Source organism: Chenopodium album, chromosome 2 (genome assembly GCF_948465745.1).
Source record: "Chenopodium album chromosome 2, dcCheAlbu1.1, whole genome shotgun sequence".
NCBI classification, from domain to species: domain Eukaryota; kingdom Viridiplantae; phylum Streptophyta; class Magnoliopsida; order Caryophyllales; family Amaranthaceae; genus Chenopodium; species Chenopodium album.
The window spans coordinates 75,292,492-75,310,327 of record NC_137835.1 but is presented as its reverse complement, the minus strand read 5'-3'; the positions used below and the strand labels follow the sequence as shown (position 1 = coordinate 75,310,327).

General features: G+C 32.7%; 1 pseudogene across 1 annotated transcript; it reads right to left on the bottom strand.

Moving 5' to 3' along the window:
• Nucleotides 1–7,847: 7,847 nt before the first annotated feature.
• LOC145587696 (kinesin-like protein KIN-8A) lies at nt 7,848–12,752 on the bottom strand (annotated as a pseudogene). Its single transcript, XR_014101372.1, has 8 exons — nt 11,729–12,752; nt 10,856–11,129; nt 10,721–10,771; nt 10,547–10,639; nt 9,913–10,278; nt 9,505–9,701; nt 8,873–9,326; nt 7,848–8,465 (listed from the first exon to the last, which is right to left on the bottom strand). The product of XR_014101372.1 is annotated as a kinesin-like protein KIN-8A (transcript).
• Nucleotides 12,753–17,836: the final 5,084 nt, after the last annotated feature.

The window sequence follows — 17,836 nt, the reverse complement described above, 5'->3', positions numbered from 1 at the left end:
TTAAAGGAGAGTGAAAGGATTTTAAAAAAAAAAAAGGTTGCCAAAATATTTTGGATTCTCAAATACAACCATTAATTTATACATGTATTAATTTAGGAGTGCATGAAAAAATAAACCATGAATGTACTTAATTAATAGTATGATTTTTAGCTTTTGTTTAGCCTTGTAAATATCATACTTTCTCCATCTATATGAAAATAATACGAGTATTATATTCACCTTTAAAGAAGTTTCACAAATATTGCATTGTTTATCTTTAAGTAACATCTCATTTCAATAAGCAAAAACTAAATATACATTGGATATTTCTTAAGTTGTTTGTTCACATGAATTTTATCCGCGTTGTAGTTTTTGTTGTCTCTCTTAATTACCATTTACCCACTTTCAAATATCTCCATAGTTTTACCCTTTTTTTTTTTTTTTTTTTTTTTTTTTTTTTTTGTTAAATAGAGAGGAGTGATTTCATTAAAACATAAAAGTCATACAACATGTATAACCATCTCTTATCAGATATAAATAATCAAAATACTACCTCCGGTCCAAATTACTCGCAAATTTGAAATATTTTATATCTCACAAATAATACCCCAAAATTACGAGTAATTTGGACCGGAGGTAAAATATAAGTATCAAACTCCTGTAAACTAATAACACCGTTTTTTGAACTGCTCTAGAAAAATATATTTTCCCCTCTACTTTTCCCCCTCTCTTTGTGTAGAAGCATTGTATGTTTTGTGTGAAAATATAGTCCCGAGAGACATATAAAATAGTGAGTAATAGTAGGAAACTAAAGTGTAATCATGAAAGTTCACAAAAGCAATTAGTAGCAGTTTAGGAAAGAAAAAATAGATTAAAAATATCAATCTTGATAATAGTGGGGTAACCAGAATATTGTGCTTTCCCATTTTTGACTGCCAATTCATATACTTTAACGCCCCTTTGAGTAGATTTGTCCAAGGTTTTGGCCTATTTATATTAGGATTTAGGAGCATCATCATCTATTTCCCAAATAATTAAGGTGGTGGAACACAATTTGAACACTTAATTAGTTATGCTTTCTGCTCCTAAGTTAAACTAATTAGCAAGTTTTAGGTGGTGCACGTCTTATCATATACGAAGTATAATAATAATAATAGTTATATTAACATTTTAGTGCTATGATCATCAAGGTATGGTTGTATGGAGCATAAGGTATAACACAATACACTATAGCTACGTCTTGCATACTTCATCTGTTTCATATTAATTAGACACACTTTTTTTCCCCATCCATTTTTGATTAATTGTAACGATTCTTTATTTGGTAATTTAGGTCACATGACGCATTTTTATTTTAGTTAGTATTAATTTTCTCTCCCGGCCTGTTTCTCACTTACTCTACTTTTATCTCTCAAAACCAACTTAACATAACTCCACCACACTCTAATTTATATTATAAAAATCCTTATTTTGGTCTCTTTCCTATATTTCTTCTTAAACTATGTGTCAAAACTAGTGTTGTGATTAATCCGAAATGAATATGAGGGATTACATCTCATTGCGTTTGGATTTTTAGTCTTGAGAAAGATTGACCTAATTTTTGTGTATTTTGTCTTAATTAACAGTCTAAATTTCATTACTTTGATTAATTAAGTAAGGTTATTGTATATATTGGCTTAAAAAAAAAAGGTTATTGTATATATAATTAATTTAAAGGTTTGGGAGGAGGTCTCTTACATTAATATAATCTATATCTATAATATATATTAAAAAAAAACCGTTTGAATTAAGTCAACGTACCACATGACACTCTCCCGACCTTCTTTGCTGGCTATAATTTCATATCATCATATATTTGAAAAAATTGGTTTTATAAAAGAAATTGAACTCTCGAACATTATTATAATCTATATCTGTAATATGAGATATTAATATCTATTAGAAAACCTTTTGAATTAAATCAACATGCTCGTGACACTCTCCTTACCTTTTTTTGTTGGATATAATATCATATCATCATACATTTAAAAAAGTAGAGATATGGTGTATACAAGAATTGAACTCTTGACCTCAATATAATTAAACATTAGAAACTTAATTATGGAGTATTAAACTATGTCAAAATATATGTTTATAATTTTTATAAACAAATTAATTAACTTCAACATAAATAACATGCTTAACAAAAATCAACAATAGTAGGATTGAATTTACATGCATGTCATGCACAGTTATAGTAATACATGTATTAACTTGGGGCATAACTTGGTTACTTGGGCCAAAAATGTAGTTTCGTCAATTAAAAATGATCCCAATTTGGTAAGCCTTCCTTAAGTAAGAAATTGTGCTATTTTTAGCCTAGAAAAATCTTAAAGTTGAAACAAATCTATAAAGAGACAAAAGGAAGATAAAGAAGCAAGGCACCTAGGTTTGTTGTTAAATTACTCAGCTTGTCTAATATTGATATTTGTATGATTTAAGAAAATAAAAAAATTCACTTTATGTGGACAAATTAAACAAGTTTTTGCTCCCGTATAACGGTCAAAAGTTTTAAGTAGGGTGGACTTTATTCTCAGGCATAAGCCAAATTTCTTCTCTTTTTTATAAGTGAAGATTTAACACTTTTCTTAAGGAAAACGTTTGTATAAATTTTATAAATCAAAATATACTAAAAGTACTACATTATGTGGAAACAGACTCACACAAACAAATTCTGAACAACCACGAGTATCCTATCTTGCTACGAGGTGATCTAATGTGTTGCATACCCTTTGATACTTTGTATATAATACACAATATTCTTTTTTTTTTTTGGGCTTTGGCTTGTCTATGCATACAAATTTATTTTAATAAAATTGAAAAAAAAATAATTCAAAAACGATAAAATCAAGCTCCATTCACTGGGGATCGATATAATAACCTATAACCTTGACTAATCACTAATGGTACGGTGTTAATAAAAAAAAAAAAAAAAATTAATCCTGATGTTTAAACTTAATTGTGATTTTTTAATTAGTTGTGAAACTAAGGTTAGTTAGTTAAAAGGAAAAATGGAATCTAAAAATCCAACCTTTGGCCGGTCTGACAATAAAAATTCAACCTTCGTTTAATCTCACAAAAATCCAACCTTTGCCCCCTACCTTCTTTGACAGATCCATTACCTGTTGATGACCGATTTTTGTAAGTTACATGCCACGTGTCAGCTATTAATTGGTTAATTATTTTTTTAATTATTTAAAAAAAAATTAAAAGAAAAAAAAAAAACAGAGAACCCCCATCCCCACCGTACCCTGCCACCACTACCACCTTAGAGTGGTCGGTTTTTGAAGGGGAGGGGGTAGGGTGGTCGGATTTTGAAGGGGAGGGGGTTAGGGTGGTCGGATTTTGAAGGGGAGGGGGTTAGGGTGGTCGGATTTTGAAGGGGAGGGGGTTAGGGTGGTCGGTTTTTGAAGGGGAGGGGGTTAGGGTGGTCGGTTTTTGAAGGGGAGGGGGTTAGGTGGTCGGATTTTGAAGGAGAGGGGATTAGGGTGGTCGGTTTTTGAAGGGGAGGGGGTTAGGTGGCCGGTTTTTGAAGGGGAGGGGGTTGGGTGGTCGTGGTTGGGTGGTTTTGGGTCGGTGATCGGAAAAGATGGAGGGGAAGGAAAGAGAAAGGAAGGAGGAAGGAGGAAGGAGAAAGAAAAAAAAGGGAAAAAAAAAAGGTTCAAGGTCAAATGGATCTGTCAAAGAAGGTGGGGGGCAAAGGTTGGATTTTTGTAAGATTAAACGAAGGTTGGCTTTTTATTGTCAGACCGGCCAAAGGTTGGATTTTTAGATTTCATTTTTCCTAGTTAAAATGTCTATATGTGGATCAAGAAAAATATGGATGTTGGATCGTTGGCAGTTAAGGGTAAGTTTCTATTGAATTTTGGAGGGAAATAGGGACCAAAGCTAGCTATACTATCGCTTCTCTAACTAACTACAATGCCAAATTTTGCCTATGTAATTAAAGGGATCTTTATATCAATATCAATTAGTTAACTTCAATGTCAAATTTTGAACCTAAAGTTTGGCGGTTAAGATTATTATTGATTTCTATTGAATGGAATGTGGTGGAAGTACAGTCTATCTATATATATCTATATAATCTTTTGAAAAGTAAATCAATCTTTAAACCTAATATGATTAGTGATTCAAAGCATATTTTAAACATAATTAGTAATCATATGATAATACTTAATGACTTAGTGCATATTAATGTCAACTAGTACAACACTCAAGATAAGAAGAGGGGGAAAACATCTTAGTCGTGCCTTTGTTTTTGTAGTTATTCTTGTTTGATTTATAACGTTAAAAAATTCCAATGGTAAATGGAATTTAAAGCAAAATTTAAATAAAAAAATATATATTATCATATGTGATTTTGTTTGATTCTCAATGTGTAGCTTTTAATTCAAATATCAAATTTTTAAATGATATTAATTGAAGTTATTGTATATGTCCACTTCACAAGTTCAAAGGAGGTTCTATTTCAAAATCATATGGCAATAGATGGAGTAGCCCCGTTGCCTTATAAAGTGTTTAATTCTCTCCTTTTCAACCAATGTGAGACTCTTACATGTGATTCGGGCTGGCTAGCCTTCTCATGCTCTTATACCATTTAAACATGGGTCTGAGCCACACCCGCAAACCAAGAAACAGAGAGTCCACTTCACAAGTCTAAAGAAGATTTCATCCCAAAATCACATGACAATAGAAGGAGTAGCCCATTTGCCTTATAAAGTGTTTAACTTTCTCTTTTTCAACCAATGTGAGATACTAACATGTGGTAATACTTGAGACGTCTATTCTTCAATACAATATAAGCTTCGATAAATATGTGCATTAAAACTTTGTAAAAGTGATAGCAAAAGGAAAAAAGAGGTCCGGACGACTTTGTAATATTTATATTTCTTCATCGGGAATCAATAATTTTGCTAATGATAAGCCTCTTGAAGGTCCTGATTAGATTTTAAATAGGCGAATTTATTTATTTTTCTATAAAATAATACCCTCTTCATATGAATTTTTAAGTATTAACTCAATACTAATTGAGAATATAATAGCGTTTCGAAAAATTTATTGTTTCATAATTTACTTTATATTAGCATCAATCATGGAGAATCACAATAGGATATAATTTGTAATCAAATTATTATTTCAACCTGTTATCTATTTCATACTCCTTGGCATACCTAATTTAACTTTCACGGGATTCAAAATTAGTTTTTCTTATAATCAATAAGGAAATTTCATAAAAGAAGTTTGATTAAATATGATAAAATATTCTTTGAACAACTATTAAAAATCTACAATATAATTAAATATCATATGAGAGAATGAATGATAAGTCATTATATCTAATAGCTTTACCAAGTTGGTTCCTAATCATATCCCTTGTTACATTATGATCCAATTTGGTGATGGATGCTATTGTTATTTGTTATTTAAATAATTAATCATGTACTTACTTGTATGTGTTATGATAAGCTCATACACTTAAATTAGCAAGTTGTTATTCTTAATTAATCCTCATTTAAGGGCTTTGATGAATTTGATGTAAAACACTAAAGAGTAGAGAGAGTTTTCTCAAGGCAAAGTTTAAATAAAGAAAACAAAGAAGCAAAGGTAGGGAAAAGTGGAAATAAAGAGAGACTATTGTGTTAGAGTAGGCCTAAATTTTGGAGAAAAAGGTAATCCAAAGTGATCAAAAACTTGCACAATAATCGAGGATGTATTTCTGATGATGATCTTCTCATCATTCTTCCAAGATCAAAAGCTATTTTGTTGCCTGCAAAAAACAAATGTTAGGCTGGCCTTTGTTTCCGACAATTATTGTTTTAATCAATGCTTAACTCTTATTCACATATCTTAAAGTAAGATTAAGACTCTATTCTTTAGAATTGTTCTGTTTTGTTCTGTTCTACTCCGCTGAGATATATTCTATTCAGTTCAAAAGAACACGGCTTAAGACTCCCCTTGGCTAACCATCAAATGTTTTTTAAATTTTAATATAGCCGTAAGTCCTATTCAAAAAAAGTAGTGATAGTGGTAGCGATAGCGGGTAGTTGTTGGAGCATCAGATAATTCTCAAAATAGTTTTTTTATCTCACATGTACAAATGAATAAATGATGACTATATATTTTTTTAAAATCTTTTGTGATGTATGAATGATTGTCCATCCAAAAAAAAATATAATGATTTGTGGGGGCTGATAATCAACAAAGAATGAAATAGGAGCACTGCTCGAAGATTTAAGTGTGAGGCCTGTTATCACTAAGGAGAGTAGGAAATTAGAAAACCAAACGACAAAAGTAGAGCAATAAGTATCTCAATTTCTCATTAATTTTCCTAATTTAAAGTACAACAAAGAAGTCAATTAGCTAATCATTAGAAACCATAGAACTAAGCATTAAGCAATGTTACCTAATTCATCCCCACCTAGCCCCCCTCCCCCCTCCGTCTTTTTTTTTTTTGGGACCTATTCTGATATATTGAAGTGAGCTAAATTGAACTGATTTAAGTTGAAATGAATTGTTTATAAGAGAAGGAACTAAGGAACTGAACATAACTGAAATTAAGCTGAAGAGAACATGCCCCAAGTTAACAAAATTAGGTAGCGAATTGTAAACTCATATCGAATCACATATATATCGAATCAAGTAATATTGGTTCTAAGATCATGGTCCTATTTTGCTTAAAAAGTCAAAATATTTTACGATTTGAGAAAGATAAAAGAGGTTTCCACTTATCAAAGACAAAACTTAGTTATTTCAAAAATCGAAAGTGATGTTCTAACCAACTAAGCTAAGTCATCCGCCCATGGCTCATCCCATAATCCCTCATACAGTCTCCCTCATGGAATAGGATCCACTTAAGAGCCTGGTAGTGACTAGTGTGGCTTAAAGGGGCCATGCATATAATCGTAGGCTGAAGTGAAAGATGTTACAACAACAGGTAATGAGACTAACGACAATAAGTCAATAACTCTAATTTTTCTAAAGCAGTTGGGCCTTCACTTGGCCTACATACTACGTCTACTGAATGAGGATTAGCGTTCATATTAGTTGAGCAAAAATGTTGGGTTCTCACTCTTTATTTTTGGATAAGTACATGTTGCTTTTGATTAACGTGTTAATGACAATATTTACAAAATGAGGATTAGCGTTCATATTAGTTGAGCAAATAGGAAATGTATTTTGGATAAGCAAATAGGAAGCTTGGTCTAGTGGTAAGGATTGTACCTTTCTAGAGACACTTGGGTGAGAATCCCTTACCCTTTTCCCTCACTCTCAAAATATCTTTCCCGTAAATACTCATCAGATCAGAAAAAATAAGTTTAGATCAGACCAGATTAGGTAATAAAAAATAAGATGAACCAAACAAGCCATGAGGTGTTACCAAGGAATACCAAACTCAACTAGCCTTAATTCTTGCACTTTCACACTATTTATACCCTTTCACCAACTTAAGTTTAAATTTATTATTATTATTTTTTTTCATGTTTTCATCTTTTAGCATCCCTCACTAAATTTGAAATATTTTACTATTATAACAAGGTAAATTTGATGTATTTTAACATGATCTCACCATTCTAATGAGGTTTGATCTCATGACTTACTATCATAAGGAAAAGAGGTAACTATTAATTGAATCACCCTTCAACCTTTGTTGTTCTTGAAACAAAATTACAAACTTTTTATAAATGATTTTCTTGTTGTCTTCACATGAGACCTAGAGCCATTTGGAGCAACTTCTTTATTTCAAACAAAGAGCTTCAGAAAATTACTTTTCATTTTGCTTCAACATCTCATAATAAAGAATCTTACATAACTTTATCAAATAAAAAAAAAATAAAAAAAAACCCCTCTACAGTAGTAGTTTTATTCTATCCTACTGTCATTTCAAAGTGACTGTCCTTCTGTAAATGGACATGGTAGCACAACAAGAAAGTTCAACCATAATTCTAGTACAATAACAAATATAGAAGCCATTGACATAGGAGAAAACCATAACAAATTTTCATAATAAAAAAGAATGAAAAAATGATTGTGTTCTTTTCAGGAATTCTCTGAAGCAATGGCTTCATAACCACTACCTGCAGCAGTATTGCTGAACCACTCACATGATTCGATATAGCTCCTTCTCTAGCCCGGCTTGTTTGTATGTTCGTTTGTTTGTTTGTTTTCTTCCTTCGAGCATGGTCGAAAAAGAAAACAGAAGCAGCAGGCAAACTGAGGACTTTTCTTTCTTTTGGCTTGAACCACCAACTAACAGATTGCCAGCTGAATGTATTCCTGATCCGACCTTGAGATCAGTAAGGCGCGCCTTTCCTGTACATCATGTTCTCTTTGTTTGCTGTCACTGCCTGTAGGGACTAAGCCTTTGTCGAGCAAAACCTGGCTGTATGATTGTAATTGATGATGTGCAGTCCAAGGATCAACACAGACCAGATACATGGATGTTTAAGCTGCATCAGTGGCAGAATAAAGAAAAAAACTAATACACAGAAAAATAAATCCAGGAAATTTTTGCAAATTCTTTCTTGTTATAATAAAGCATCCCTTTTAAAGGTTAATTGAAATTTTGAAAAGAAGAATTTGGAGGTTAAATGAAAAGTTCAATGTAGGAAGCAATTTTTATCAGATTAGCTTTGAAATGGTTTGTATATTAGCAAATATGTCGATTATAGCTTTAGTTGAAAAAGGATCTAAACCATCTGATTAACATGGAGATTTTTTTGTTTTTTTGATGAAAAGTTGAATGTAGGTGGTTGTTTTCTACAAGTTAGCACAGATTTGCTTGTGTATGTTGAGAATTCTGTTCTAAGCTACATAATTTCTTATACTATTCTTCAGGAGATTTGAATAACAATACCTGAAGAAGCATGGAAGGTTGAGCAGTAGGATCAGCATTAACATGGCTTCTTGTTTTTCTTCCATTCACGGTAGTGACTGAAGGACTATTAGCTGTTGTTATGTCCCAAAAACTCCTTTTCTTCGCCGCTGGTGCAGGAGACAAAAACCTATGACTAGAAGTTTTTACTTCTGTGTTTGCTTCCTTTGACCTTAAGCTTGATCTAGTGACTATGCTTTTCAATCCTTCATCTCTCGGTCTCACCCCTTTGGATAATTTCGCAGTTAACTCCCTAATTTTTTCATCCTTTTTCTTTAGTTGCAATGCATGATCTCTCTTCAATCTTTCCATCTCTCCTTCTAATGTTTTCACCACCAACTGTAGTTCCCTTACAGCTTCTTCAGATTCCTTCTTTCTGTTTGGTTCTGGTGTTGTTCGCAATGGAGTCCTTGACCTTTGCTTGTTGGATGGAGGAGTAAGAATAGACCTAACAGAAGGAGGAGTTGGTGAGGCATTAGCAGCTAAGGAGTGAGCTTGAACACTTAATAGCTTCTGCTGTTGCCTTGCTAGTTGTACTCGAAGTTCCCGGTTTTCCTTCTGTACTTCGAGTAGCAGTTTAGCCTGTTTGGTTCCTTGACCTTTGCTTGTTGGATGGAGGAGTAAGAATAGACCTAACAGAAGGAGGAGTTGGTGAGGCATTAGCAGCTAAGGAGTGAGCTTGAACACTTAATAGCTTCTGCTGTTGCCTTGCTAGTTGTACTCGAAGTTCCCGGTTTTCCTTCTGTACTTCGAGTAGCAGTTTAGCCTGATCAGCATCAGATTGTACCAGCTCTTCATTCGTTTCATATCCCTGTAAATCATACAGAACCAATCAGGACATATGCTAAATTTCTCTTGCATATTCTGATTCATGATGCTCATCTAGAGTATATATATCGTTTTATTAGACTATATGTACACTCTCATATCCTAGAAGGTACAAGCACTCTCCTTAATTGCAAAGTAAATAGAGGCAGTAATGTTTAAACTAGTTTGATGCATTGAAGAGTAAAGGTGAGTACCTTGTTCCGAATTTCCTTGGCTCTATCAGCCCAATGAAGGGTATTTTGTGTTTCACCAAAAGTAAGGTTGTTAGGGCTGATATTTGCAATCATAACCGTGTTACAAGCTCCACCTAAAGAGTCCTTGAGAAGTTGAGTGAGCTTGGAATTTCGGTATGGTATGTGCTTCTTTCCTTCTACAAGGGCATTGATGCAGCTGCTAAGTGCAAGAAGTGAACGGTTAATGTTGGCACCTTCTACTGATCTCAGGGTTCTCTGATCTGTAGCTAGGGCTCTCTCTGAGCCTGCTAAATCGATCAATGATAGCTTCCCTATGCGATTGATTACATTCAACGAAGCATCTCTTGTTCGATACTCAATTGTAACCTGCACAATGCAGCTCATTATGTCATTGATCTCTTCAAGTCACTAGTAGTAGAATTTGTATCCCACAAAAAAAAATAACTTAATTGATCATTTTCCAATATAACATCCTCACAATTAGGAAAACTTAGTTCAGATAAGGGCTACCCTATTATCAATATACAACTTTAGTATGAGTTACACTAAATTCAGATAAGTTTTGATCAGCATTTTTCAACAAAGCAAAGCTAGAAGAAGCTGAAAAGGCAGGCAAAAGTACTGATGTAGTTACCTGCAATATAGCATGGGATCTGGAAGATGTCTCGTTAGCTCGAGTTGGTTCAGTAGTCCTATTCTTGTTTCCTTGAAGAAGTAATGCCATTACCTGTCACATTCAAACACAATTTACTAATTTCTCAATCACTTGGCAAGTAGTATGAAAGCTATTAGCAAGAAAAAGACTCACCTCATCGGTAGAATAGGCTCTATACTGTGATAACCCAGCTGCTATGATTCCCTAAAGTTTAAACAAGAGAACATAATACATTAGGCCAAAACAATGCATGAAGTATGCAACAACAGAAAGACAGATAAAAATTACCTGTTTATCTTCTCTAAGAACCAAAGGTCTTCCTGGAGACAGTAAATCTCTGACAGTCTCATTATAAACCTCTAAGTAAGATAGTTGTACAACATGATTACCATCATAACTTCTCTGCCTAATCTTGGTAAATAAATCCTTGATTGCCAACACCATTACCCCTGGACTCTCTACTGTTCCGAGCATTGTATACGTTTTTCCGGCTCCTGTAGCACCGTAACAAAACACTGATCCATTCCTCCCTTGCAACACAGCTTCGACTAGATCTGCTGTTCTGGAATAGCAACATTTTTAAGGTTTCAAATTTCATGCTGCAAAAACTTTTCAGTCACTCTTTTTGCTGATTGACATTCTAAAGAAACAACCTTGTGTAAATGTGTTTTCTTAGTACATATCCTAAGACTTTGATATGTGAGTACCACTCTCATAAACATTGTAGTAAGTAATCTAAGTATTAGTGCTTCATTTTACTCTTACATTCACTTTTACTCATTGTGTTATAGATATTATTATTCCATAATTGGTCAAAATAATAATACTCTAAACATATAAATTAATCTATAATTACATTGACTCTTTGCTAATATTAAACTATTACTTAATTTAACCAAACCAAATTGGGAGCACGTTGATAACAAAGACAATTTCTTTCTAATTATGTAATCATCAAATTGAACAAACTAAATTAAAAACTAACACTTTTTAGCTAGTTGTTGACAAGTTAACATCAAAGACGTCTAACATTGGAGGAAAAACAAGAAATTAACATAGAAATAGCAAATAAATGGATTCAAAACCAACCAAAACATCAAAATAATCAAGAATTCATATGAAATTGAAATAAAAACTAAAAAATTAATCATGAAAACTCACGTAGTTGAATAAACATCCATCTGAGAAGCTGACTCAGGAAAAGAAGCATCAAAAGTGAAATGTCTTCCCCTCAATCTCTTCAACCTAAGATAATCATTGTTATCCGAAGCGAATTCGGTCAAATAAACATCTCGGCGATTGATGATCCTAACACAGCTTCGACACCCGGTTTCTTTCTCTCTTCTCATCATAGGCCTAAGCCTAACAAACACCAAAATCCTGCTATTTCTACTATTACTCTGTTTTTGAAACAGGGGATCCATTTCTTGGCCTAATGACAATTTTCTTTCCCTTCTTGTCTCCATTTGTGATCCCAGTGACAATTTCCTTGCCACCGTGCTCGAAACAGGCGCCTTTCGAGGGCACGTAAACCCGACTATTCGATCCCCATTGGCTGCCACAGCATTCTCCTTAGCATCATCCAATGCTGAATTTGGGGATTGGGGTATAACATAGGTTTTTGTCACTGTTGCATTGGGCATTGAATTTTCTTTCATCACTGGACTTTTTTCAGTTGTTGCAGGTGGTATTGATGCTGCAATTGCTTCCTTTTCTTCTTTTTTCGATGAATCGGGTCGATATTGAGGTGGGATTGGAGGGAATTTCTGCTTTCTTGAATCAATTTCTTCGATTTTCATTGACCCATTTCGATCAAGAGCTGGAATTGGAGGAAATTTCTGATCTTGGGGTTTAAAATTATGATTTTTAGAAACAATTGAGGATGATTTTTGCTGCTCATATAGAAGAGTTAAACTCTTCAACTTCTCTTTCAAACCATGATGAGGGTTTCTCAAAGCATGCGCCATTTTACTATTCTCTGTTTGCTCTGTTACTGTTGTTGTTGATCCTCCATTTTCATCTTCTGTATTAAAAATCTGAGATCTTGTTGAAACTGGCATTTCTTTAACTGTTATAACCTTTTCTTGTCACAATCTAAACATACCCTTTTGATCTTCTTGCTAACCCAGATGTAAAAATCGGTCGAAAGCTCGAATCTTTTCGGGTTTTTTCAGGTTTTTGGGGAAGAAGAGAGGAGATTTTAGAGGGATTGAATTAGAAAGAGGGGAGCATGTTCAAGATTATGTGAGTTTTGGTGAGAGAAAGTTTGGGAGTGATCTGAGCCGTTGGTTGGTGGGTCATGGACGGCTGTAAATAGTTGAATTTGAAATGTGCAAGGATTAAAGTGTTATGTGCACTTCCTTTTTTACTTATGACACACCAAAGCTGCTAGTTTTTCTACTTTTAGGATAAAAATGAGTGTGGAAATAGTAAAATAATGGGGTGGTCAATGTTGGCTTTTTAAATTTTTGAATTTTTGGGGTTTGTAACGGTCATAATTATGAATTAAACGGTCGATTGGATCGTGGGTCCAACATTGCTGTGTTCACGGAAAGTTTAATTTTAATTATTAATATGGCAGGCCATAGACATATTATAGTATGATGAGCTTTTAATTCTATATTATGATAAATAAATCTTTATTCAATCTTGGTTTCATATCTCTTGGTTTAATATCACATCTTATTCTTATTCTATACAAAAGTAGCAAAGTCATTTTCTGTTTGTTTGTACTTTTGCACTAAACTTGGTACATTTTGTTCTTATTAACTTACTTTGAAGTCAAATAATCCCAAATCATTTGGTAAGTATGGTAGGGAGCAAAGTGAGTATGTGTGTTGTTGATTTGATAACTTGATCATTGACAAGATTTCTAATCATGTCCTATCATCACTCATATAGTGCTAGTAATTCAATATTGCAAGACCAAAAAAAAAAAAAAAACAACTTTTATAGTTTAGCCCATTCCTTTAGCTTCCTCCAAAATAGGTACTTGGAGTACTAATAATGTACCACAGAAGGAGGAAGAATTGGTATATCCGTAACATGATATTAAACTTTTCCTCATGATCTTGAGAAAGAATTAAGTCATTAACATAAGGGATTATCCTCCAAATCAAAGAAACTCAAGAATACTTTATGTAATAGCTAAAGCTTTAACTATTAAACAATCTATGTGCTCAATTTTTAAAACTATTTATTGTGAAACTATGTGATATTTAATTATTGTCTCTCCATTTAGAAATTCCTAGCTCCACCATTGAAATGAGGTGGTAAGAATTTTTAGGAGCCAACTAAATATTAAGGTAATAAGCTAACAATATGGTTTAGGACTTAACATTTCTTCAGCTTATTTGTACAATTAGGCCAACAATACGCAATGACACATACAATTTAGTTACAAAACAGTTGGGAAGGGATTAAAACCTAACCACCCAGAACTGATCTTCGAATCTGAATTTGCCTAAAGGGTGAACCGGGTACAACACCAAAAAAAACTTGGGGGGAGGGGGGGGGGGGGGGGAGGGGGCTGGTGGATGCCCGGCCCCGGTGGCCCAATTAGCGCCTTTATATTTTAAAGGCTGGCCCCCATAGGTATATGCAATAAAGGTGGACTTATGTAATGTTTTACTATTTTTTTCTAACTTCTTTTTAAGGGAATTTTTTTTTTTTCTCACTTGAAATTACACGTACTATTATTTTTACTTTATATTATTTTATTCCTTCAATCTTACTTTTATTTGTTTATCAATTGTATTGATTTCAAACTTTCTTTTATTATTTTTTCTATATTCTAATTTACTAAATTAGTAAATTGCATAACTTTTTTAAAAAAAAAATTATTCTTTATTCTTATATATATTTTATTGATTTCTCACCAAAAAAAATATTTATTTTATTGATTTTTGTGCAAATAAACCACAAGAGCACTACAAAATATAAACGGGGAGGACATAGGAGGAAATCAAGCCTATACTCTTATATCGTACACAAATCCTTCGCTTGAATCAATAAGGCAAGACTTCATAGGTTGTAATGTTGATTATTTTGATGAAATACTTTATGTTGCTTTATAAAGTATAGTCAAATCTAATTTATAATATCGCAAGTACCGTCGAAAAATAAAATATTTTGTTACTTAATAAATCCCGGACCCCCAAATTTCATATCTTGTCTTCGCCCTAGCAAGTGAATAGAGTTAAATTCTGCATTTTTATTAATTTGCATGTATAGACGACATACGCATAAATTATCCATCAATATCTCAATAAATAGAGAATCAATTCAGGAAAAGAATGTATCGTAATTCGTGAATATATTTATGACAAATTCATGTGCAAATCATTGTAATAAATGTCTGATTTTATCAAATACGGAGTATTACTACTTTAGGCTCCTTATGTATTTCCTTCTTTATTTCAAATAAATGAATGTTATTATGCCTTTTTATAGTAGAAAATAAAATGTGATTATCTTCTTTTAGTATAAAAGGGTGTCCTCTCCAACAATCCAATACAAACATTACAAGTCACAAAGATTAATAGGAAATTAAGAAAATATTAGCAAGCCATATAGTAAGTGAAAATATGGAGATGAAGAAGGTGATTAGTTTCCTAATGTTGATGGCTATTATGGTTGTTGCAACTAAAACTCAACCGGCCTTAGCCACCCGACGTGACCCCATTAGCCCCTTAGCCTCAAACAACCTCGTTACTCCGAATGTTGTTGGCCTCCAATGCGTAGATGTTGGGCAACCATGTGATCTACTCAACCAATGTTGTGAACCTTATTTTTGCAAATTAGATCCGGGATCTAGTGATGGCATATGTACTTCTCGACCCTCAATATAAACATATGTTAAGTAAGAGATATGTAGTTCCACAATATAATGACATTAGAATAAATTTTTTTTACTCTTTTATTGGTTATAAAAAGAGGAGATGATTAGTTTTAATTATTGTTATTCTCAAATTGATTCTTAAACAAATTATTCTTATTATTGTGGTCTTATATAGTATGGAGTACTAATTTATTTACCCGTTGTTTATCTTCTATCAGTTTTTTTGCTTTTTGATTTGATTGACATTCTTTTTTTCGAATTCTAATGATGCATTAATCAATACTCCTTAAATAAAAGTGATGCACAACTATTATTTTAGGATTAACTTTAAGGATATTTTTAAAAATAACACCAAAAAAAAAAAAAGGGTTAAAACACCACAAAAAAACAAAACTTTTATCATAACACCACAAAAAAAACCCATAAATTTGATTTCACCACCTCTTAACGGATTCTTGGATGAAATCCATTAGAGGAACTCATAATTGACATGCAATATCCTATTGATTTAAAAAAATTAAGTAAATTAATAAAAAGAAAAATTAAACAATAAAGAAAAAAAAAAACCCTAACCCCAACAGCCCCACAACAACCACCAGCAGCCGTACACTCCCACCACACCAAAACTGTCGATGTCGGTGGTAGGGCTGGCTGGGTTTGGGGTTGGTTTTTTTTTTTCTTTTTTTAAAAAAAAAAAATTCTTTTTCTTTTTATTAATTTAATTTTTTTAAACAATAGGATATTGACACGAGTCAATTATGGCCTCACTAATGGATTCCATCCAAGAATCCGTTAATTGGTGGTGAAATCAAATTTGTGAGTTTTTTTTTTCTTTTTTTCCCTAAAATATCCTAACTTTAAAACTATATATTATAGGTAGAATATACCTATTGGGAGCGGATTCCGAGCAACCTACAAATTAGGAAAAGATGAGTCAAAAGATCAATTACGCATAATAAATAAACGAGCTGAAAAGGAAACAAGCATGGTCAAAGATATCAAAGAATATTCAATAGAATCATATCAAGGATTTGATTTGATTGTTCAATCAAGAAGTTCACGATCAATTAAAGATCTTATGAAATCAATCTAGAGTTCTAGACCATAGTACGTATCAATCAATTAAAGCTAATTCAGGGGAAAAAATCACTTGATTGATGAAATACTATAAGCGCAGTGGTCAGAACTGAGTACGGACTTAACTGCACGTGTATTTAAGTCGATCGCCCTTCTGAGCCTTTCTAAGTAAGGCAGCTTCCCTTCAAAGCCCAAACCATTTGATGACGTGTAATTAATGTTTGGGCAACAAGCACAATTTCATCTCATGATTTAAGGAGCGAATTAAGAAATGAAATTTTATAAAAGATGAAAATGTCTATCAATATTGGCAGCATTGCCAAGACAAAGAATTCGAAGAGTATTAAATAATTACCTTTATTAGATTTACATGGAATATAAAATAGGATGCTCTTTGTAATAGAATTGATTCATACATTGTCTAATACAATTTACAACACTTCTATACTAAATCTGATATTACTCGTCTTTACTCAGAAATGTCTTTCTTACTTTGATCTTTGTTCTTTGCATTGATTTATTATCATTATCATAGTTTTATTATTTTATTTCTCTTAACTCATTCATTTGGAGGTTGTGTTTATTTTCTTTTGGGAGATTTGATTACTAAACCTCCTTAAGGGAACGTTTGGTTAGTAGATTTTAGGTATGAAAAACCCGTACCTAATGTTTATTTAAGAAAAATCTAATTTTTAAATACATATCTCAAAGACTCAAACCCACAAGGTATGGGTTTTAGAAACCCAAGAGGGGTGAGGTGGGTATGGCTCATACCACACCTTTAGGTATCAATCAAATAAAAATAAAGAATTCATTCCTAAACAACAACTAAACATAATGTATATTAAGAATCAAGTTCCAACCCCATACCACCCTAACTTCGTTCATTTGCTAATTTCAAACCCATACAACATTGTGAACCAAATGCCCACTAAAACCTCTAACAAATTCCTAAAAACTCGTTACTAAGATTTGTCTCCTTATAAACCCATCTTTTTAAAAGAAACTTCCTTATTATTTTGTTATTGAGGTCATACCTTAAACAAAAAGGTAAATATCTGGGACGACCTTTAATTTGAAGGCAAACTCAAAAAGGTAAATCTCTGGGACGACCTCTGAAGGCAAACTCTTATCAAAGTTAGGATTATTAGATAATAACCTGTAGTTTGGTAATTCACCTATAGTTGAAATACCATGTCTAATTGTTTATACACCATATAAGTAAAAAAAAATGATCTATTTTGATCTTATTAGATTCAAATTGATATGAATTTTCAATACATACCATCAACTTTGTATAATTTTTACTAATGCACAATCAAAGAAATTAAAGATTGCGTATGAAGCAAGTA